The following is a 22959-nucleotide window of genomic DNA, read 5'->3' as shown; positions in this document are numbered from 1 at the left end:
CTCCATCAAGCAAACCTCCTATAAGTTCTAAACTTGTAGGCTGGCCAAAACCGATTAAAGGAAAGCTGTTATTTTTTTTCTGGGAGTTCAGATTACATGATCAACTGAGCACAAATTTCAAATTCATTTGGAATGTTATCTGAACTTTCATGTATTGGAGTTCTACAAAAATAGATATGTAAATGTAACATTATAAAGTATTGAAACCTGAAGAGTTTTCATTGCTGTGATGTTCCTGAAAGAACTTTATGAATAATGAGTGACTTGAGTTACAGGGAACTTGAATTTTCACCTGACTGTTGACATTTGGAATACAGAAAAGTATTGTTGAAACCTGTGATGATACTAATGGAGGACATTTTTATCTTATGAAGAATTTCTAACTTTTAAGCAGTGTTATTAGGCTTATTTTAGTATTTTGTCGCTACTGATATACTTCAAGGAAAGGTCAAATGTGAGCTAGTGTGCTTAAATGTTTTATATTGCCTCGTGGTGCTGTTTTCTATCATTACTTCAAATTGTTCCTATTGATAATGGCCTGTAATCATATATCTAGCCAGAAATAAAATTTGTGATAAAAAGCACTGAGTATAGATTATCATTCTGGTTAAAGAAAATAAATCACAGTCATAACATTGCAATTCTCTAAAATTTTGGAGAAGAGTTTTCAAGGTAACAACCTGAAACAGGCAGTCAGCAGCACCAGGAGGAGTCGGGGAGATGAAGGAGTCACCATCACTGAGAGGACCCCATAGCAGGCAAAGCACTCATTTAATACTTGCCTCTGCCTTCTGCTTCCTTAGTCAGATTGCTGCTTTGGTTCCTACTGGGCTTGACTCTTTCCTTGGTTAACCTCTTGGCTACATACTTTCTCTGAATTTGTTGGTCCCACCTTCACCTTTATGGAAACATTGGCCCTGCACTCTCACTTATTCCTTTTTGAATGACTCTCATTGGTATGTATTTGCTCACATTCCACTTTGACCCAAATGCTGTCTAATTCAATGAAAATCGGTCTACCTTCTAATTCAGAACCATTACTTCTGGTGCATCTTTGTAAATTTCATAACGGCACGAAGATTTAAAGTAGTTATAGTCACGATCGCCAAAGTGCTCCCCCACTTCGGTATTTGCCTGCTTCATTCCATAAAATTAAATCCAACACTGCACCCACTCTTGTAGGAACTTCTAATTACTGTCTTAAAAGCTCACAATGATACTTTTTAAAGAATCCTGCCACTTCTAAACCTTGCACACTTTCTCTATTACTGTTAATATTGAAGAAGTAAAAATCCTCTACTATTATTCCCCCGTTATTTTACATTCCTCTGTGATTTGCCTATAGATCTGTCTTCTATCTCTCCCTGACTGCTTGGGAGTCTACACTACAGCACTAGCAAAATAATTGCCTCCTTTTTGTTTCTAGTTCTACACATTTGGCTTTATTTGAGGAGCCTTTTATGATATCATTTCTTCCCCCCCACCCCCTCCCCCAACCAGATGGCTTACATTTAAAGTAAGGGGCAAGAAGTTTAGAGGGGATTTAAAACTTAGAACAGTACAACGCAGGAACAGGCCCTTTGGCACCAACCATGATGTCCTGCACAATCAGCTTTATACACCTGCAATATGGCTTGCTAACTTTTATACTCAGTGCTCCAACCAATGAAGGTCAGCATGCCGTATGCTTTCTTCATCTTATTCACTTGTGTTGCCACTTTCAAGGAGCTATGGACTTGCATCCCATAATCCTTTTGTATATCAACGTTCCAATGTGTTGTATGAAAGGAGAGAAGATTAGCACTCCCCTTGATAAGGATGAAGGGGTCTTAGTGGCCTTTCAACACACATGGAATTTGAGGGAGATGGGGTTGAGTGTCTGGAATTCATTGTTTGAAGGACCGGTAGAGTTGGTAGCTTTCCAACATTTAAGTATTTAGACGAATGCTTGAAATGCCGTAGCATACAAAGTTATGGACCAAAGGGCTTTTGTGGGACAGTGGTAGCGATACTGCCTCTGAGTCAGACATTTTGCTGAAGGGTCACCTGCTCCAAAGGAACGTAATAACATAAATAAAACCAGGAATTGCGGATGTGGAAGATCTGAAACAAAAACAGAAGTTGCTAGAGAAACTGAGCAGGTCTGGCCATTCCTCTGTTGATTAGTTAATAAATTTGCTGACTAAAAGGCTCACCAGATACTCGCTCCTCTTCTGTTATCACTGAGCGGGAGATTAACTGAAAGGTTTTGCGTAACTTTTTTTAATCAAGAAAATGCATTTCTTAATTTCTCAGCTCCTTAAACTAACTTCTTAACTTCAGGGAAGGGACAACTAAGCTACAATATTTACCAGCCAGTTAGCACAGAACCTTTCTGTGATGTCACAATTTGTCTTTTTCCTGTCACTAAGTGATTTCCCCCCCCCCCGCTGCACAGTTCTCCCAGTGTGCTTCACAGTGAGCCAGACCTATTGCATATTTCTAGTCTGCTACGTAGTGATCCTGGCCAGGTGCATATTGTTGCTTGTCTCCCTGGCTTATTGTTTAATTGTTTTAATATAAAGAATGATAATGGGAGATCTCTTGGATCTCCCACTGTTGCTCCTAATGGCATTTTAAACTTAAATTATTAAAAATAATTCCACATAAACAGGGTTATGTATGTATGGAGGTATGGTTAATAAGTTTGCAGATGACACCAAAATCGGTGGTGTAGTGGACAGCAAAGAAGGTTACTTCAGTGTACGGCGGGACATTGTTCAGATGGGCCAAAGGGCTGAGGGGTGGCAGATGGGGTTTAATTTAGATAAATGTGATGTGATGCATTTTGGAAAGGCAAATCGGGACAGGACTTATACACTTAATGGTAAGGTCCTGGGGAGTGTTGCTGAACAAAGAGACCTTGGAGTGTAGGTTCACAGTTCTTGAAAGTGGAGTTGCAGCTAGACAGGATAGTGAAGAATGCACTTGGTATGCTTTCCTTTTATTGGTTAGTGCATTGAGTATCGGAGTTGGGAGGTCATGTTGCGGCTGTACTGGACATTGGTGAGGCCACTTTTGAAATACAGCATTCAATTCTGGTCTCCCGCCTATTAGAAGAATGTTGTGAAACTTGAAAGAGTTCAGAAAAGAGTTTGAACAAGGATGTTGCCAGGGTTGAAGGGCTTGAACTATAGGGAGAGGTTGAACAGGCTGGAGCTATTTTCCCTGGAGTGTTGAGGGGTGACCTTATAGAAGTTTATAAAATCATGAGGGGTATGGATAGGGTGAACAGCCAAGGTCTTTTCCCCTGTGTAATGGAGTCCCAAATAAGAGACCATAGGTTTAAGGTGAGAGGGGAAAGATTTAAAAGGGACCGAAGTGACAACCTTTTCACACTGAATTGGTGTGTGTATGGAATGAGCTACTAGAGGAAGTGGTGGTGTTTGGTGCAATTGCAACATTTACAAGGCATGTGGATAGGTATACGAACAGGAGGGGTTTACAGGGATGTGGACAAAATGCTGGCAAACGGGACTAGATTAATTTAGGATATCTGGTCAGCATGGACAAGTTGGGTCGAAAGGTCTGTTTCCATGCTGTTCAACTCTATGACTCTTCAATTTGTCTGACATGACTTTTACGGCCTAAGATAATGGCTAGAGTTTTGCTGTCTACGTCGAAGGCATGACACTTGTTAACCTGAGGAGCATGATATCCCTGACAGCCACCTTTCAGGTTTCCATATTTAACTGCAAATATAGGAACGATGGTGAATGTTCACAGTTTTGCAATTATATAATGAAATCTCAATCCCGGCCAATAACTGACCAGTACAGTTTCCATTAATATTGAGCTACAGTGATGGAGGGAACAAATTGATGAAGCAGCTGATGATGATTGAGCCCAGGACTGTATCCTGAGAAACTGAAGGGCTCTTGTGACAGAGTGAAAATGTCCTTATCTCTGGGCTGGGAGGTGTGGGTTCAAATCCCACCTGTACTGGAGGTGGGTTGCCATTTGTCTGAAGAGGCGGATTAAAAATAATCTATCCTGCGGAACCATAGGGCTCTTGTGGTGCAGTGGTGGTGTCCCTCTGGGCAAGGCGGCCTGGGTTCAAATCCCACCTGCTCCAGAGGTGTGTCAAATCACATTACACTAAATGTAACACATTCAATTGAAAGAAAGTTGTTAATGCAGGCACAGAAGTTGTCATCCCCTTCAGGTGCAGTTGTGGTTGCAGAAGTGGATGGCTGTGGTTTATTGTCCTCTGACTGTTTCTTGGGGGTTGGTTTAGATTGTGTGATTATGCAGGTACAAGAACAAATCAGAAAGGCAAAAATTTGCCTTCCCTGATGGTCTGGTGGTTAGGATTCGGCGCTGTCACCACTGCAGCCCAGGTTCGATTCCTGGACAAGGAATGGGAGTTTTCCTCTGCTCATTTTATTGTGGTGACAGCATTCCTGAAGTGAGGGTGGCACAGTGGCTCAGTGGTTTGATTCCAGCCTTGGGCGATTGTCTGTGTAGCGTTTACACATACTCCCTGTCTCTGCGTGGGTTCCTCCGGGTGCTCCACCCGGTGCATTAGTCAGAGGGAAATGGTTCTAGGTGGGTTACTCTTCGGAGGGTCGGTGTGGACTTGTTGGGCTGAAGGGCCTGTTTCCACACTGTAGGGAATCTAATCTAATCTTTAAAACAAAATGTGTTGACATCAACCTTTATAGTGCTGTAGATAGCGTACAGGTAGTTTGAGACGACTGAGTGAATAAAAGAATGATTTTGAACTTCTGTAGGTATCCTTTAAAGGTATCCTTTAAAAAATGCTCATTGGGTTAAATAAACTCACTGAAAGTGGGTTTTAACCTTAAACAAATCCTCTTTGATGTATCTCAAGGCAAATGTTTTATTTGGATTTTCATATTAAATGGGAATGTAGTCTGTTAAATTATTCCACAATTAAAATCTTATGAAGTTTTTTTTGGTAATTCTTCCATATATATAAAGTAATCTGTGTGCTCCTATATGGAGAGAGTAAGTTGTGGGAGGACTGCTCATTCATAACATTACAAGGCCGGTTTAATAGATTAGACTTGCCCTTTAATTAAGCATGGATTTGTAACCTTAATTATAGGACCACTAAAATTCCATAACAAGTCAAGGCCAATTTCTAGCTCAACCAGATCTTACAAATGATATGTTGAGTTTGCGTTAAATCTGTGCAGGATTAAAATATCATCCCTGGATGTTGTTTAAATATTATTAAATGTTTTGTTCAGAAATAGCTACTTGTGTACGGGATGTTGTTTTGTAGTTTACATTAATGCATCCATCTGTCTTCCAGCAAACCGTACCAATACTACTATTTTGTTTACAAAGCGTTATTTGCCTTCCCTGTGCATCTTGTGTGGAGACCAATGAGAAAGCCTGTTAGGAAGTTAGAGGTCTGCCTTGTATGGTTTATTGGGTTGAGCAGAACTGGTTTTATTTGTAAATGGATCCCAGAACTTTGGTGTTGCTGCCAATATCTAATGATAGGGGCATACCACCCCAGGGTGTAACATCCAATTTCGAGATTGTCTGTCACTTGCTCCAAGCTGAATTTTTAAAAAGCTTTTTCAGGAGAAGAACTACTTAAGGTTGTCTACACATTGTTAAGTATGCTCACTGAGGCTCGAACCAAACCTCCATATAATCCAATTAACTTTCGATTTGCTCTTTGAACCAAAAACAAATTGGCCCGTGTTTGCTATGATTGTACTTCGTATTCAGTCGTTATTCCATTGAAAGAACAATAATTTCTGCAGTACGCATATGTTCAGGTTAATGTGGAAATTCAGAAGTTGCTTTCAACAATTTTATTCCTGGCAGGTGCAGTGTTGAGGACCAGACCCCTAAAATTATAATCAATTGGAAATCATATCTAACTGATAGTACCTTCTCCTGTACTTAGTCCCACTGCAAAACCCTTGAACAAATTATCCCTTGTTGAATAAAGTTAACTACCTGTCCAGTTTTTCTTCATAAGCAACTGGGACTGAAGTTGGAAGAACTATCCCACAAAGTTCTCCCAACTGCCTGGCACGTTATCACCAAACCATCCTTTTCATTCTACGTTCCAAGCATCACCATCCCTCAGTATGTCCTGTCCCAACAGCATGAAGACCTACCAGACCTTGAGGTCATAGTATGCTTGCATACTACCAAAATGAAGCTGACCGGGGAGCCCACCAGTGTTGACTGTGGATCCCATGGGATTTTATGGCTTCAGCTCAAACATGCTTGCACTTGACATGAACACACGATGTGATCAAATGTGACATGAGAAGCCCAAGCAAAATTGAAGTCAGTGGAAATGCCCTCAATGTGCTAAGAAAGACTCCAACCAAAGGAAGACTGTTGTGACGGCTGGGGTCATTCATCCCAGCCCTGGGGCATTAAGGAGTTTCTCAGTGTCAATATTTTCTAAGCAGACCAATCAAATGTTATTACACATCTCTGGAGCAGGTAGGACTTGAACCCGGGCTTCCTAGTTCAGAAGTGATGACCCTACAACTGTTTCCACAAGAACTCCGTGTTCCTCAGGACAGATATTTTCAATGCATCTGGTCAGGCATTTTTTGACACACCTCTGGAGCAGGTGGAATTTGAACCCAGGCCGCCTTGCCCAGAGGAAGGGACACCACCACTGCACCACAAGAGCCCTATGGTTCCGCAGGATAGATTATTTTTAATCCGCCTCTTCAGACAAATGACAACCCACCTCCAGCACAGGTGGGATTTGAACCCACACCTCCCAGCCCAGAGATAAGGGCATTTTCACTCTGTCACAAGAGCCCTTCAGTTTCTCAGGATACAGTCCTGGGCTCAATCATCATCAGCTGCTTCATCAAGGACCTTATTTCCATCATAAAGTCAGAAGTAACGATGTTTATAGATGTTGTACAGTGTTTAGTTTTTGCCATTTCTTGGATACTGGAGCATTCAGGTCTTGGACTGATTAAGTGGAAAATAATATTTGTGTCACAGTTATTGATGACAATGGCTTTTCACCTGCCAATAACTGTCATTAGTTCTCTCGACCTGGTTCTAAATGATAGGGAATTCTACATACCTTTTGAAATCTTTCACTTTTATGACGGCTCTGAGAGTGGCAGGACTTAATTTCTGCCCAGGATTGGTGCATGTTATTTAATGAGCCTGGGAGACTTTTTTTGACATGAGTCTCAGTTTGAAATGCTACCCCAGTGTGTTTTAGATTAGATTATATTAGATTCCCTGCAGTGTGGAAACAGGTGTTGTGACACAATGAGCAACATCTCCAAGGGAGAGCCCAACTATCAATCCTTAACATCCAAAGTTATTACTGTCATTGAGTCCCACACCTTCAACATCCTGCAGACTACCACAAACCTAACTTGACAGCATCTTTCAAACCCGGGTAGAAGGTAAATATACGAAAACACCACTCTCGAATTTGACCTTAAAGACCCAATTTTGGATTGGAGCTACATGATTGTTCATTAACTTGCTAAGAATTAGTAACTGGCCCCAAGCACTCCTTGCCAAGAATAGACCATTTGAGCCGTCAGTAAAGAGCTGGGCATTGGTTCCTATGGTAATATTTCGTGCAATTCTCAACTTAAATCTAATGAGCCTGGGACACATTATTTGACTCTTCGCCTCAGTTTGAAATGGTATGTGAATGACAAAATTGAAGTCTTTAGTTGTAATGATAACTTAAATCACAAACTGCATTAATTTAAAAGTAGCATTTTTTGTATGAGTCATAACAAGCATGACTCAGATCAGATAAGAACTTATTGTTAACAATGGGGTGCTGGAGATAAGGGTAATGGGTTAACAAGGTGGAAAAGCATTCATTATGCTGAGCCATTTAACAATATTGGAAGCATTCAGTATGTCAGGTCAGCTAACAAGGTGAAACAAGATTCACTGTATAACAGTAGAGGGCTTGGTCTCTGCTTTTGATACTCGCTGATTGTAATGGTCATGTTGTATGTTGCCTTATCTGGATGCTCCTCCCTGTAAAATGACATTATAGTTCATTGAGAAACTGCTGTTCCAGAGAAGACCATGAACTCATGTCCCTGTGCACGTGGGTGATTGTTCTCTCTCCCTCCAGGGTCCGGAATAAAGATGAAGGAGGTAAAACTACACTGTGTCTCTGAGCATTTTGCTTCAACTGAGGGGAGAACGGGACAACATTATAAAGTGTGCAGGTAGTTCTCCACCTCCCAGATGTGCCGCATTGTCCAAAGCTCGGATTCCAGCTCCACAATTCAGAGTTGAAGTTCCTTTAGCAACCAACACTTGCAGATATGGTCACTGCAGCTGGCAGTGGGAACTACCAACTCCCATATCATATAGCTACAGCACATCACATACCCAGTCATCTCTACTCAGCTAATTTATTAGTTAGTTAATCCCTAGTTAGTTAATAAATTAAGTGATTTTGCAGTTTTTTTTAAAACTTAGCACAGATTTTCGATCAGCCAATCTGGTCACAGCTCTCCTATAATGTTACTTTCTCGGTTTGACCTCAATTACATTGTGCACTCACCACTCTGTGCTCATGACTCTGATTCCACACCCTGGAAACTAGGCAATTACCTTAGCACTCCTCACCCCTGCTGACTGACCTATACTGGCCTCTGGTTGAGAAAAGCCTTGATTTAAAAGCTCTGTTAACTATTACAAATCATTTGCTGACTTGTCTCTGTAATTTGCTCCATCTCCACAGCACTCTTGAAATACTCAAACTCATCTAATTGTGTACTCAATGATACTGGATTTTAATTGCACCACCGTTAGTGACAGTGCCTTCAGCTGCCCAGACCCTAAGCTCTGAAGTTCTCACCCTAAACTGTCCCTCCGCCATTTCAGAAAATATTAACTCTCTTCGACCAGACCTTTGTCCTGTTAACTCCTTGGCTGACTCGGTGACTAATTTTTAAATATTGCTTTGAGATGTCCCTGCAATACTTGGTATGTTAAAGGTGCAATATAAACTGTTGCTAGTACTGCTTAGGTCAGAATTAGGATGCGTGTACACAGTTTCAGGTATCTCATTACAGAAGGAGAATTAAAATCAATGAAGACATATGCAGTAGATTCATCAAAATGATATCAGAGATGAAAAATTGCTGGAGATTTGAAATACATCAAGCGTTATTACTGGACCATAGATAGAAATTAAATCTCATCTTGGCTTTTTTTAAATTTGAGAAATTTTAATCTAGTAAGAAAGAAACATTTCTTTGGTTGGAGAATCAGTGAAAACGAATCAAGTGGATTTTTGATAGCACAGAGCGCTTTGACACAAAATAGCTGGGGTAGAAACTGTAACCTATTTCAAGAGCAGGTCAGTATCTGAGGCAGGAGGACAAACATAGGGCCATTAGAACAAATGACTTATCTTTGTATTGTCAACAAGACTGTGACAGAAAACTATTGAAAAATAATTTCAAATTTTTCACAAAATACAGTTTATATTTCACAAACTGTCATAGAACATTTCTCAAAAGCTATCCCAACGGGAAGCAGAATGATGGCGGAGGGGAGTGAATGGATTTAACATTTTAAGCATGTTTTGATATGAACATAATAGTTAGCAAATCCTCACTTAAAATTATGGTTGCATTCATGAAAATCACAATTTTAAGTCTAACATTGGGAACTTCCTGTGGGAACTAATGTTAAAACTGGCGTTAGGTTTTGTAGAATTCTCTTTCGCACAAGCAGAACTACAAAATTACATCCTCCAAGTTGAAATATTTTACTAAGTTCTGATATTGGTATATGAAGTAACATTTGCCAGTGATTCTCCTTCCTTGTATTCCTCATGGAGACCTTCCCTACTCAGAGTCATAGAGATGTACAGCATGGAAACAGACTCTTCGGTTCAACCCGTCCATGCCGACCAGATATCCCAACCCAATCTAGTCCCATCTGCCAGCACCCGGCCCATATCCATCCAAACTCTTCCTATTCAAATACCCATCCAAATGCCTCTTGAATGTTGCAATTGTACCAGCCTCCACCACTTCCTCTGGCAGCTCATTCCATACACGTACACCCTCTGAGTAAAAGTGTTGCCCCTCAGGTCCCTTTTATATCTTTCCCTTCTCACCCTAAACCTATGCCCTGTAGTTCTGGACTCCCTGGCTCCAGGGAAAAGACTTTGCCTATTTATCCTATCCATGCCCCGCATAATTTTGTAAGCCTCTATAAGGTCACCTCTGAGCCTCTGACGCTCCAGGGAAAACAGCCCCAGCCTGTTCAGCCTCTTCCCCATAGCTCAAATCCTCCAACCCTGGCAACATTCTTGTAAATCTTTTCTGAACCCTTTCAAGTTTCACAATATCTTTCTTATAGGAAGGAGACCAGAATTGCACGCAACATTCCAACAGTGGCCTAACCAATGTCCTGTACAGCCGCAACATGACCTCCCAACTCCTGTACTCAATACTCTGACCAATAAAAGAAAGCATACCAAATGCAGCCTTCATTATCCTCTCTACCTGCGACTCCACTGTCAAGGAGCTATGAACCTGCACTCCAAGGTCTCTTTGTTCAGCAACACTTCGAGGACCTTACCATTAAGTTTATAAGTCCTGCTAAGATTTGCTTTCCCAAAATGCAGTACCTCTTACTTATCTGAATTAAACTCCATTTGCCAATTCTTGGTCCATTTGATCAAGATCCTGTTGTAATCCGAGGTAACCTTCTTCGCTGTCCACAACACCTCCAATTTTGGTGTCATCTGCAAACTTACTAACCATACCTCTTATGCTCGCATCCAAGTCATTTATGTAAATGACAAAAACTAGAGGACCCAGCACTGATCCTTGTAGCACTCCACTGGTCACAGGCTTCCAGTCTGAAAAACAACCCTCCACCACCACCCTCTGTCTTCTACCTTTGAGCCAGTTCTGTATCCAAATGGCTAGTTCTCCCTTTATTCCGTGAGGTCTAACCTTGCTAATCAGTCTCCCCTCGGGAACCTTGACAAACACCTTACTGAAATCCATATAGATCACATCTACTGCTCTACCCTCATCAATCCTCTTTGTTACTTCTTCAAAAAACTCAATCAAGTTTGTGCTCCTCAGCCATCCAAGCTGCAACTTTTCTCTGCCTTACCTCTAAGCTGTGCCCTCTTTCCCCAGTTCCTGATCTGTGGGTTGTGGTCTCTTCCTTGCAATTTCCTTTTCATGGTTTTGGGTTCCCATTCAAGCTCTAATGCCATTGAGATGTAAATCCTGATGTTTCACAAGTGCTGAGGCTTTTATGACTGATTTGGTTAAAATTGCTCCCACTCTGCTCTCCTGAATCTTGACTGCATGTAGCAGCTTGGAAGCAGAGATGCAAAAGACAAGCAGCTTTGAAAGTCATTTCACAGAAGGGAGGTGAATTGATTCCAGAGACAGGTCTGATAATAATTGTCATTAGAGACACACAATTGCAGGTTGACCCAATGGGAACCAAATATTTAAGGACTTCTGATGGACAAGAAGGATGGGTAAGCAGGAAAGGAGGTGGAATACTGCTGACAAAAGAAATGGGATTGGTACATTTATGAGAGAGGAACTTAGCTTACAAAACTAAGATGTACAATCTGTTGGGTGGAGCTAAGAAATAGCAATTAGGCATGCAAAAAGTGGCAGGAGTTATTTATAAGCCACCTAACATTATTGCAAAGGTATGGCACTAGATGGACATCAGATGTGTACCTAGGGTAATGCAGTAATCGTGGGTGACTTCAATCTACATAGAAACTAGGGAATCTAGTTAGGAATCTAACTTCAAGCACATTGGATAAAGAAATGACAATGAGAAGCAGTACAGCAAAAAGACTGAAGGTGTTGTATCTGAATGTACGTAGTATACCAAATAAGGTAAGTGAGCTTGTGGCATAGATTGAAATTGGCAGGTATGATGTGGCAGACATAAGGAGATGTGGCTATAAGGAGATCAAGACTGGAAGCAAAATATCCAAGAATAAACATCCTATCAAAAAGACAGCTAGGTGGACAGAGGGGATGGGGTTGCCTTATTCGTAAGAAGTGGAGTTAAATTGATAGCAAGAAACTGTGTTGGGTCAGATTATGTCGAATCTGTGTGTGTAGAGTTGAGGAACCACAAAAGTGAAAAAAAAACAGAACGGGAGTTATATAAAGGCCTCCAAACAGCAGCCAGGATGTGGGGCACAAGATACATTAGGAGATAGAAACACTGTCTAAGAAAGGCAACGTTATAGTGATCATGGGGACTTAAATATGCAGGAGTAGACTGGGCAAATCAGGTTTGTTATGGATTGCAAGAACGATGGCTCTGGAACAGCTTGTGGTGGAGCCCACTAGGGAACAGGCAATACTGGATTTATTATTGTGCAGTGAGGCAGTGACCAAGATATGATAGAATTTACTCTGCAATTTGAAAGGGAGAAGATGGAATCAGGGGTAATGGTATTACAGCTGAATAAAGGCAACTACAGAGGCATGAGAGACAAGCTGGCCACAATTAACTGAGAGAGGACTCAGGAAAGACAGGTGGAATAGCAGGAGTTTCTGGAAGTAATTCAGGAGACACAGCAAAAATTCATCCCTAGGACAAAGAAACATGGTACAAGGAGGATGAGGCAACCAGGCCTGACCAGGCAAGTCAGAGACAGCATAAAAGCACAAGAGCTTTTGTTTGTAATGTGGCGAAGGGCAGGGGATGGAGAAGCCTCCAAAGACCCAACAGATAACAAGTAAAAAAGAAGTAAAGAGGGAGAAGATTAAATATGAGGGTCAGATAGCCAGTAATATAAAAGTAGATTGCAAGAGTTTCTTTAGATATATAAAGGGCAACGTAGACATGGGATTGCTGGAAAATGACACAGGAGAAGTAGTAATGGGGAACAAAGAGTGGCAGAGGAACTGAACAAGTACTTCATGGTGGAAGACTTGAGTAATGTCCCAAAAGTTCAAGAGAGTTGAGGGGGCAGAGGTGAGTATGAATGCCATCACCAAGGAGAAGGTGCTAGAAAAACTGAAAGGTCTTAAGATGGACTACACCTGAGAGTTCTGAAGGAGATAGCTGAAGAGATAGTGGGGGCGTTAATGGTGACCTTTCAGGAATCACTGGAATCAGGGAGGATTCTAGGGGTCTGGGAAATTACTAACATAAATCTCTATTTAAGAAGGGAGTGAGACAAAAGGCAGGAAATTACAGGCTGATTAACCCAATCTTGATTATTGGTAAGATTTTGGAGTCCTTTGTGAAGGATGAGATCTCTGAATACTTGGAAATGCATGGTAAAATCGAGCAAAGTCAGCATGGTTTCATCAAGGGGAGGTCATGCCTGACAAATCTGTTAGAATTCTTTGAGCAGCTAATGAGCAGGTTAGACCAAGAAGAGCCAATGGATATTATCTACTTGGGTTTCCAGAAGGCCTTTGACAAGGTGCTACACATGAGACTGCTGAGTAAGATAAGGGTCATGGTGTTAAAGGCAAGCTACTGGCATGGATAGAAGCCTGGCTATCTGGTAGAAAGCAGAGGATGGAGATAAAAGGGTCCTTCTCAGCATGCCAGTCAAGGGTCAGTGCTGGGACTAAACCTTTCATATATTAATGACATAGATGAAGGAACTGAGGGCATTCTGGCTAAGTTTACAGATCATACAAAGATAGCTGGAGGGACAGGTAGTATTGAGGAAGCAGGGAAGTTGCAGAAGGATTTAGACAGATTACAAGAACGGGCAAAGTAGTGGCAGATGAAATATAATGTGGGAAAGTCTGAGGTCAGACACTTTGGTAGGAAGAATAGAGGCATGGACTGTTTACAAAATAGGGAGGAAAATTCAGAAATCTGAAGAGCAAAGGAACTTGGGAGTCCTAGTCCAGGATTCCCTTAAGGTTAACTTCCAAGTTGAGTTGGTAGCTAAGAAGGCAAATGCAATGTTGGCATTTATTTCAAGAGGATTAGAATATAAAAACAGGGATGTGCTTCTGAGGCTCTATACTGGTCTGGCCAGACCACATTTACAACATTGTGAGCAATTTTAGGCCCCATATCTCAGGAAAGATACACTGGCACTGAAACGGGTCCAGAGGAGTTTCACGAGAAGCCTAGGAATGAAAGGCTTAACATATGAGCAATGTTTGAGGATTCTGGTTCTATACTTACTGGAGTTTGGAAGAATGAGGGGGAATCTAATTGAAATTTTTCAGAATACTGAAAGGTCTGGACAGAGTGGGCATTGGGAAGATGTTTCCATTAGCAGGAGAGACGGCACAGCCTTAGAGTAAAGGGAAGATTCTTTAGAGTGGAGATGAGGAGAAACCTCTTCAGCCAGAGAGTAGTGGATCTAGGGAATTTGTTGCCACAAGGCTGTGGAGTCCAGGTGATTGAGTATACATAAGTAGGATAAGTTCTTATGTATTAAGGGATCAAAGTGTACGGGGATAAAGCAGGGGAATGGAGTTGAGAAACCCATCAGCTATGAGTTTAATGGCGGAGCAGACTCGATGGGCTGAATGGTCTAATTTCTGCTCCACTTGCTAATGGTCTAGTTTTCCCATGATTTAATTGGAGCATATTTCTACTTATCCAAATCTGATAATGCTGTGTTTAGATTTCTCATAATTTGTTTACTCTTACATTCTTGGGCCTCTGCTTACCAAATTCAGCGCAGTTGATTTTTGTTGTAACTTTATCTATGGGCTGTTGCACATGTGAATTTTGTATTTGCATTACTATTACTGTGCACGCCCTTCAGCTGCTTAATGTACCGTTTGCACTCCTGTTCCTTGTTTCTCCTTCCAAATGTATTACTTTGTTTGTCAAGAGTAAATTGCATCTGTTGCCTATTCCATTAACTGGCCTGTCCTATATGTGTTTTATATTCTTTTTCACTCTTCTCTAAACTATCTAGTTTTATGTTGATAACATATTTTGGTGTGGCGCTCTGTAACTTGAGTCCCAAGCCATCTATGTATAACTGGAGCAAAAGTGAATCTGGAGCTTGCTCCGGGGGCTCAGTTTATTTTGTAATCCAAGCAATATGAATTAGTTTTGTTTTCTGGTGAGTCTTCGGTCCATGCTGTGCCATTTCTTGTGTCTGAAATCTTCTAGCAGTTTGTCTTTATTAAATAGTTATTGAAAATCTGCAGCTGTTGCATTCCCTTCTTTTATGTATCTTCAAACTAATAATTCTGTAAATTTGTCAAATATAATTTTGCTTCTTGTATGTTCATGTTGATGCCTTTTGATTACCCCATGTTTCTCTAAATCGCAAACTATATTACAAATTATGGATTCTAAAAATTAGTCCACTGCAAATATCTAACTAGCTGACCAGCATTTATCCAATTCATTCTTCTTTCCATTCTAAAGTGAAATCTTAAGTAAGCATTTCACACCTGACACGTCCCACTAACCTGATTGAGTTTTTTTGAAGTATTGAAGAGGATTGATGAGGGCAGAGTGATGGATGTAATCTATATGGACTTCAGTAAGGCATTCAACAACCTTCCCAATGGGGAAACTGTTTAGCAAGATTAGATCACATGAAATACAGGGAGAACGAGCCATTTGGATACAGAATTGGCTCAAAGGTAGAAGATAGAGAGTGGTGGGAGGGTTGTTTTTCAGACTGGAGGCCTGCAACCAGTGAAGTGCCAAAAGGATCGGTGCTGGGTCCAATACTTTTTGTCATTGATATCAAGGATTTGGATGTAAACATAGGAGGTATAGTTAGTAATTTTGCAGATGACACTAAAATTGGAGATGTAGTGGACAGCCAAGCATGGCGAATCCACCTAGCCTGCACTTCTTTTGGCTGCAGGAGGAAGCCGATCCAGACATGGGGAGAAGGTGCAAACTCCACACAGACAGTCACCCAAGGCTGCAATTGTACCAGTGTCCCTGGTGCTAACCACTGAACCATGATGCTGCCCTCCAAACTACAGACCCCCCTTGCAAAGAGCTTAGAGTCATAGAGATGTGCAGCACAGAAACAGATCCTTCAGTCCCACTTGTCCATGCCAAACAGATATCCTAATCTAGTTCCGTTTGCCAGCACTTGCCCCATATCCCTCCTATTCATATACCCATCCAGATGTCTTTGAAATGTTGTAATTGTATCGGTCTCCACCACTTCCTCTGGCAGATTAGTCCATACACTCGCCACCCTCTGTGTGAAAAAGTTTTCCCTAAGGTCCCTTTTAAATTTTTCCCTCTCACCTTAAACCTTTGCCCTCTAGTTATGGACTCTCCGACCCCAGGGAAAATACCTTGTCTATTTACCCAATCCATCCCCCTCATGATATTATAAACCACTGATGCTCCAGGGAAAAGAGCCCCAACCTATTTAGCCTATCCCTACAGCTCAGGTCCTGTAACCCTGACAACATCATTATGAATCTTTTCTGAACCCTTTCAAGTTTCACAACGTCCTTCCTATAGCAAGGAGACCAGAATTGCAGACAATATTCCAAAAGTGGCCTAACCAATGTCCTATACAGCTGCAACATGACCTCCCAACTCCTATATTCAATAAAGGCAACCACCTCTATGCGTTTTAAGACATCCAGCACTTCCTCCTCTGTAATATGGACATTTTGCAAGATGTCACCATCTATTTCCCCACAGTCTATATCTTCCATGTCCTTCTCCACAGTAAATACTGATGCAAAATATTCATTTAGTATCTCCCCCATTTCCTGCATAGGCTGCCTTGCTGATCTTTGAGGGAATCTATTCACTCTCTAATTACCCTTTTTGTCCTTAATGTTTGTATTCAAATAGCGAGTTCTCCCCATATTCCATGTCACCTAACCTTGCTAAACCGGTTTCCCGTAAGGAAGCATGTTGAATACCTTACTGACATCCGTGCAGATCATGTCTATCGCTCTGCCCTCATCAATCCTCTTTTTCACTTCTTTAAAAACTCAACCAAGTTGGTGAGACATGATTTCCCGCGCACAAAGCCATGTTGACTATCCCTAATCAGTCCTTGCATTTCTAAATACATTTAAATCCTGTCCCTCAGGATTCCCTCCAACAACTTGCTCACCACTGAGGTCAGGCTCACCGGTCTATAGTTCCCTGGCTTGTCCTTACCACCCTTCTTAAACAGTGGCACCACGTTTGCCAACCTCCAGTCTTCCCGAACCTCCCCTGTGACTATTGATCATACAAATATCTCAGCAAGAGGCCCAGCAATCACTTCTCTAGCTTCCCACAGTGTTCTATGGTACTCCTGATCCGGTCCTGGGGATTTATCCACCTCTGTGTTTTAAGACATCTAGCACTTCCTCCTCTTTAATATGGACATTTTTCAAGGTGTCACCATCTATTTCCCTACAGTCCATATCATCCATGTCCTTCTCCACAGTAAATACTGATGCAAAATACTCGTTTAGTATCTCCTGCATAGGCTGCATTGCCGATCTTTGAGCGAATCCATTCACTCTCTAATTACCCTTTTTGTCCTTAATGTCTTTATAAAGTCCCTTTGGATTCTCCTTAACCCTATTTGCCAAAGCTATCTTATGTCCCCTTGTTGCCTTCCTAACTTCCCTCTTAAGTATACTCCTACTGCCTTTATACTTTCCTAAGGATTCACTCGATCTCTGCTGTCTGTACCTGATATATGCTTCCTTTCTTTTCTTAACCAAACTCTCAATTTCTCTGGTCATCTAGCATTCCCTACACCAACCAACCTTTCTTTTCACCCTAACAGGTGTATACTGTCTCTGGACTATGGTTAGCTCATTTTTGAAGACTTCCCGTTTTCCAATTGTCCCTTTACCTATGAATATCCACCCCTAATCGACTTTTGAAAGTTCTTTCCTAATGTTGTTAAAATTGGCCTTCCTCCAATTTAGAACTTCAACTTTTAGATCTGATCTATCTTTTTTCCATCACTGCTTTAAATCTAATAGAATTATGGTCACTGGCCCCAAAGTGCTCCCCCACTGACACCCCAGTCATCTGTCCTACCTTATTTCCCAAGAGTAGGTCAAGTTTTGTATGATTTGGAGATGCTGGTGTTGGACTGGGCTGTACTAAGTTAAAAATCACACAACACCAGGTTATAGTCCAACAGATTTAATTGGAAGCACACTAGCTTTCGGAACTCTGTTCCTTCAGGTGGTTGTGGCGAATAAGATTGTAAGACACAATTTATAGCAAATATTTACAGTGTGATACATCCACATACTGAATCAGAACAGTTTCTTGTACACACCTAAAAATAATTCCTCTCCATCTAAATATTTAACAATATGGCAGTCCCACTCTATGTTTGGAAAGTTAAAATGCAGTTCCATAACAATCCTATTATTCTTACTGATAACTGAGATCTCCTTACAAATTTGTTTCTCAATTTCCTGCTGACTATCGGGAGGTCTTTAGTACAATTCCAATAAGGTGATCATCCCTTTCTTAGTTCTCAGTGCCACCCAAACATCTTACCTGGAATATTCCCAGGGCTATCCTCCCTAAGTGCAGCTGTAATGTTATCTCTTGTCAAAAAAGCCACTCTCCCTCCTCTCTTGCCCCCTTTTGACAAGGGATTACATTACGGCTGTACTTGGGGAGGATATTCTATAGCATCTATACCCTGGAACATTAAGCTGCCAGTCCTGCCCATCCGTGAGCCATGTTTCCGTACTTGCTATGATATCCCAGTCCCATGTTCCTAACCATGCCCTGAGTTCATCTGCCTTCTCTGTTAGGCCTCTTGAATTAAAATATATGCAGTTTATTTTATCAGTCCTACCTTGGTCTCTGCATTGTTCCTTCCTGCCCTGACTGTTTGACTTGCTCCTTTTCCCAACCCTACCAGGCTCAGACTGATGTCTTTCCTTATCTCCCTGCCCCCTTCACCTCACCAGTTTAAATCCTTCTGACCAGCTCTAGCAAATCTCCCTGCCAGTATATTCCAATCCATCCTCCTTGTACAGATCACTTCCACCCCAGAAGAGATTCCAATGATCCAAAAATGTGACCCTTCTGCCCTGTACCATTTACTCAGCCACGCATTCATCTGCTCTATCCTCCTCTTCCTACCCTCACTAGATCGTAGCGCTGAGAGTAATCTAGATATTACTACCCTCGACAACCTCCTTTTTAAATTCCTGCCTAACTTTGTATATTCTGCCTTCAGAATCTCATCCTTTTCCTTTTTCTTTGTTAGTTCCAATGTGTACAATGACCATCTGCTGGTCCCTCTCTCCTTTGAGAACATTCTGCACTCTCTCTGAGAAATCCTTGATCCTGGCACCAGGGAGGCAATACACCATTCTGATTTCTCTCTGCCAGCCACAGCTAGAGAAGTGATTGCTGGGCCTCTTGCTGAGATATTTGTATCATCAATAGTCACAGGTGAGGTGCCAGAAGACTGGAAGTTGGTTAACATGGTGCCACTGTTTAAGAAGGGTAGTAAGGACAAGCCAGGGGTCTATAGACCAGTGAGCCTGACAATGGAGGTGGGCAGGTTTTCTGTGCCTCTGAGAGTTCCTATATCACAATTGATCGGTTGGAATCTGACTTCCCCCTTGTTACATTAGAGCCTGTTTCGGTACCAGAAACTTGGCGGGTGGTGCTACGTTTCCCTGAGAGTTCATCACCCCCTGCATTTTCCAGAACAGCATACTTGTTTGAGATGGGGATTTCCACAGTTCTGGACTACCTGCCTCCCTCTCGTACTTTTCCTGGAGGTAACCCATCTACCTGACTATATCTGTGGTTTTTTTCTCCCTTCCTGTAACTGCCATCCGTCACACGCCTAGCTCCTGTTAGTTCCTCATTATCTCTAACTGCGACATTTAACTGATCCATGGGATCTGACAGGATTTGCAACCAAAGACACTTCCTGTAGACATAATCGTCAGTAATATGGAAACTCTCCCTAATCTCCCACATCCAATAGAAACAGTATATCACTCTACTAAAGGCCATCTTTCCTCCTTAATAATCTACAGACGCAGAAAATAGCAGTGTTTGACTGCTCTAAAAAAGCACTGCTCAAGGCTGTTAGTACCAATGTTTTATATTTTTAAAATTTAATCAAGAAACTGATCTCAATAAAACATAATCAAAGAAAACCCTCTACTCACTACTGTAGATTTACAGCAAGGTTGCACTTAAAAACTGTGCATTTAGCTTCTCCCGTGCTGTCAGCTCTCCCACACAGGTTCCTCAAGGTCAGCTGCGAATTTTGATGGGTTTGTTCATTGTTCTTAGATGCACTCCAGTGTCCAGAGATCCTTGAACTCCGATAGCAAGAGCAGTAGCTGTGCAGGTTCACTGCTGTGTCAAGACTGCAGTGTAGGTTTCTCTGGCCATATGGGTGCTGCCTTTGTCTCTCTCCCTCCTTTTTCAAGGGCCTTGTTTTGATCTTCTTTCGACCAAAGTTCCAAAATAATGCAACAGCTTATTAAAACAGTAATTTCTGCTCCTGAAATTCGAAGAAATCACGCCCAACACTGAAATTACCTCAAAAAAGGAGCAGCAATGACAGCCACAGTTATTTTCCTAAAGGATGACCCAGACTCTTCCTTGCAGTGACAATAGCAGAATTCCAACGAGGAAATAATGAACAAAGCAAGAGTAAAGTAGTCATCTAAGCAGTGTTGGAAAAATAGGTAAATAAAAAGAATAGTATCGGATCAGTGATTGACTGAAATATTGCACTTACAAAGCCAAAATTTGTGACCAATGTACTCCGTGCATGCTTTTAAAATGACTAGGGATCCAGGAATTCTGTGTCAGGAGACACTCAACATTTCTGACCAGTTCAAAGCAGCCATGACTGGGGGATCCAGCTAAAGAGCCAGACCTTTCAGGAGTGAAGTTAACTAACACTGCTACACACTAAGGGTAGTAACAGACTGAAACATATTCTCCAAATGGCAATTCATACACCATCTTTGTTCATTTTTGCTCACCGAAAGGTTAAAGTATATGAAGCAAAGGCAGGTGCTTCGAATTAGTCACAGATCAGTCCTGATCTCCAAGTGATCCAAATGGTCGAGTACTATTTCTGTTTTCCTGGAGGCAATACTTTGACTTGTTGAATTTTACTGCAGTAAAAGCAGTATTATAATAGCCTAACGTTTGCTTGACTTTTAATGTAGTCAAATTTTAATTTCTTTACCCTTGGCCAGTCATCTTCCATGTGACATTTAAAATTTAGAACCAGAAAAAATGCATATCATTTGCTAATTTCAAGTCAAATTATTGGACTCTTTTCCCCACATTATAGCCTTTGAATTGTTCTTGTGGTTATAAGAACATGTGAAACAACAGGAGGAGTAGATCTTTGGTTCCTCAAGCCTGGTCAGCCACTAAATGCAATCCTGGCTGATCTGCCCCACACACAACAGCATTTTTGTATCAGCTCCCCGTAGCTGCCTTTAAATACTGTCAATGATCTCGCCTCCACTGGTGCCAAGGATTTCAGACATTCCAATAAGAAATTAAATAAGTGTGCCCTTATTCTGCAACCATATCCCCTAGTTTGACACTCCACGATTAAAGGAAACACCTTCTCAACATCTGCCCTGTTAAAGCAGTTCAGAATCTTGGATGCTTTGGAAGAATAATGGATAATCTTATTAAAGTCTGATGAATAGAGGCTGGTCTTATAAGTCAACCCCTTCATCCCAGTAAATCTGTATTGAACTGTCTCCAATGCCAGTATATCATCTTAAATGTGGGGACTGAAACTGTCCACAGTACTTCAGGTATGGCTTCACTAACACAGTGGAAAGAATTCCCTATTGCTGAACTCTAGGTCTCGGCAATAAAAGCCAACATTTCATTTGCTCTTAATTACTTGCTGCATCTGCATATTCCATGTTTTATGAATTGATGCACAAGGACAACCAGATCCATTTTACAGAGTCTCTCTCCATTGAATTAATAGTATTTCTTATGATTATTCGAGCAAATTGGTATCTCTCACTTTTCGACATTAAACTCCATCTGTCAACTACTTTTGCTGTGTCACTCACCCTGTCGAAGTCTGCTTGCCAGATTGTTTCCCAGGGACCTTCTCTTGAGTCTTGTTTATATGTTGAAGGCATGCTGTAAATCTCTACTGATGATCTCCAATCTAGAATTGCCTCCTAGCCAATATGCCAAGAATCACAGAAAAACTAACAAGGAAGAGCTTGTATTTATTTAGAAACTCTTATGTTGTCATAGTGTCTGCAAGTGCTTTACAACTAGTCTGCAGGATCGTGAAGTTGTTATGGTGCAGAAAGAAGCAATTCTTCCAACTTTTGTCCTGCAGGGAAGGTTAGGAAATGTTCATGCAGAGGGACTGTGAGAGCTCTTGTACATGAATCACAGCAATTTAACATGTAGCAAAGAATTAGGAAGGCTATAGTTTTTAGCTTTTATTACAAAGGAAGTTGAGTATAAGAAAAAGTCTTATTACAATTATATTTGACTTTTATGAGACTGCACCTAGTGTATTGCATACAGTTTGTCTCCTGAGAAAGGATATACTTGGTTTTAGACCCAGTGTAATAAAGTTGATAAGGCTGATTCCTTTGCAATTCAATGCCCCAGAGCTGTGGTGCTCCAGTGTAAAAGCTTTTGTGTAACCGGGGGATTGGGAAGGTGAAGTAGAGGTCGAAGATTAGTCGTAGTCCTATTGAATAGCAAAACAGGTTCCCAGGGCAAGTGTCCCACTCCTCTTATTCCTGATGTTCTAAACAGCCAGTTTAGGCACAGGAAGATTCCACTAACATTACCTAGGATGAATGACAATTAGTGTCAGAGTTAATCTGAATGCTTTGCTAGCTAAAATGTCTCAAAGAACAGAAAACAATTTGGCACAGGAACGGGCAGTTCAGCTCACCGAGACTGTACTGATTTACCTCTCCACCTGTCAGCAAACAATGACTTGTGCTTAGGATTATACCTGTCGTATTGGAAAGTCTTATCTGCTAG

The 22959-nt window shown here is 41.4% G+C and overlaps 1 protein-coding gene and 1 non-coding gene across 5 annotated transcripts in view; both read left to right on the top strand.

Moving 5' to 3' along the window:
- Positions 1-22959, top strand: part of arfip1 (ADP-ribosylation factor interacting protein 1 (arfaptin 1)) — a 204091-nt gene that overhangs the window by 32912 nt on the left and 148220 nt on the right. The window lies entirely within an intron of this gene.
- Positions 1775-1897, top strand: LOC140482955 (U6atac minor spliceosomal RNA). The gene has a single exon (XR_011961834.1). It is a non-coding gene; the product is annotated as a U6atac minor spliceosomal RNA (small nuclear RNA).

The sequence above is a fragment of the Chiloscyllium punctatum genome, chromosome 1, assembly GCF_047496795.1.
Source record: "Chiloscyllium punctatum isolate Juve2018m chromosome 1, sChiPun1.3, whole genome shotgun sequence".
Classification (NCBI taxonomy): domain Eukaryota; kingdom Metazoa; phylum Chordata; class Chondrichthyes; order Orectolobiformes; family Hemiscylliidae; genus Chiloscyllium; species Chiloscyllium punctatum.
Note: the sequence above shows the minus strand (reverse complement) of the source record. Positions and strands in the feature narration are given on the sequence as shown.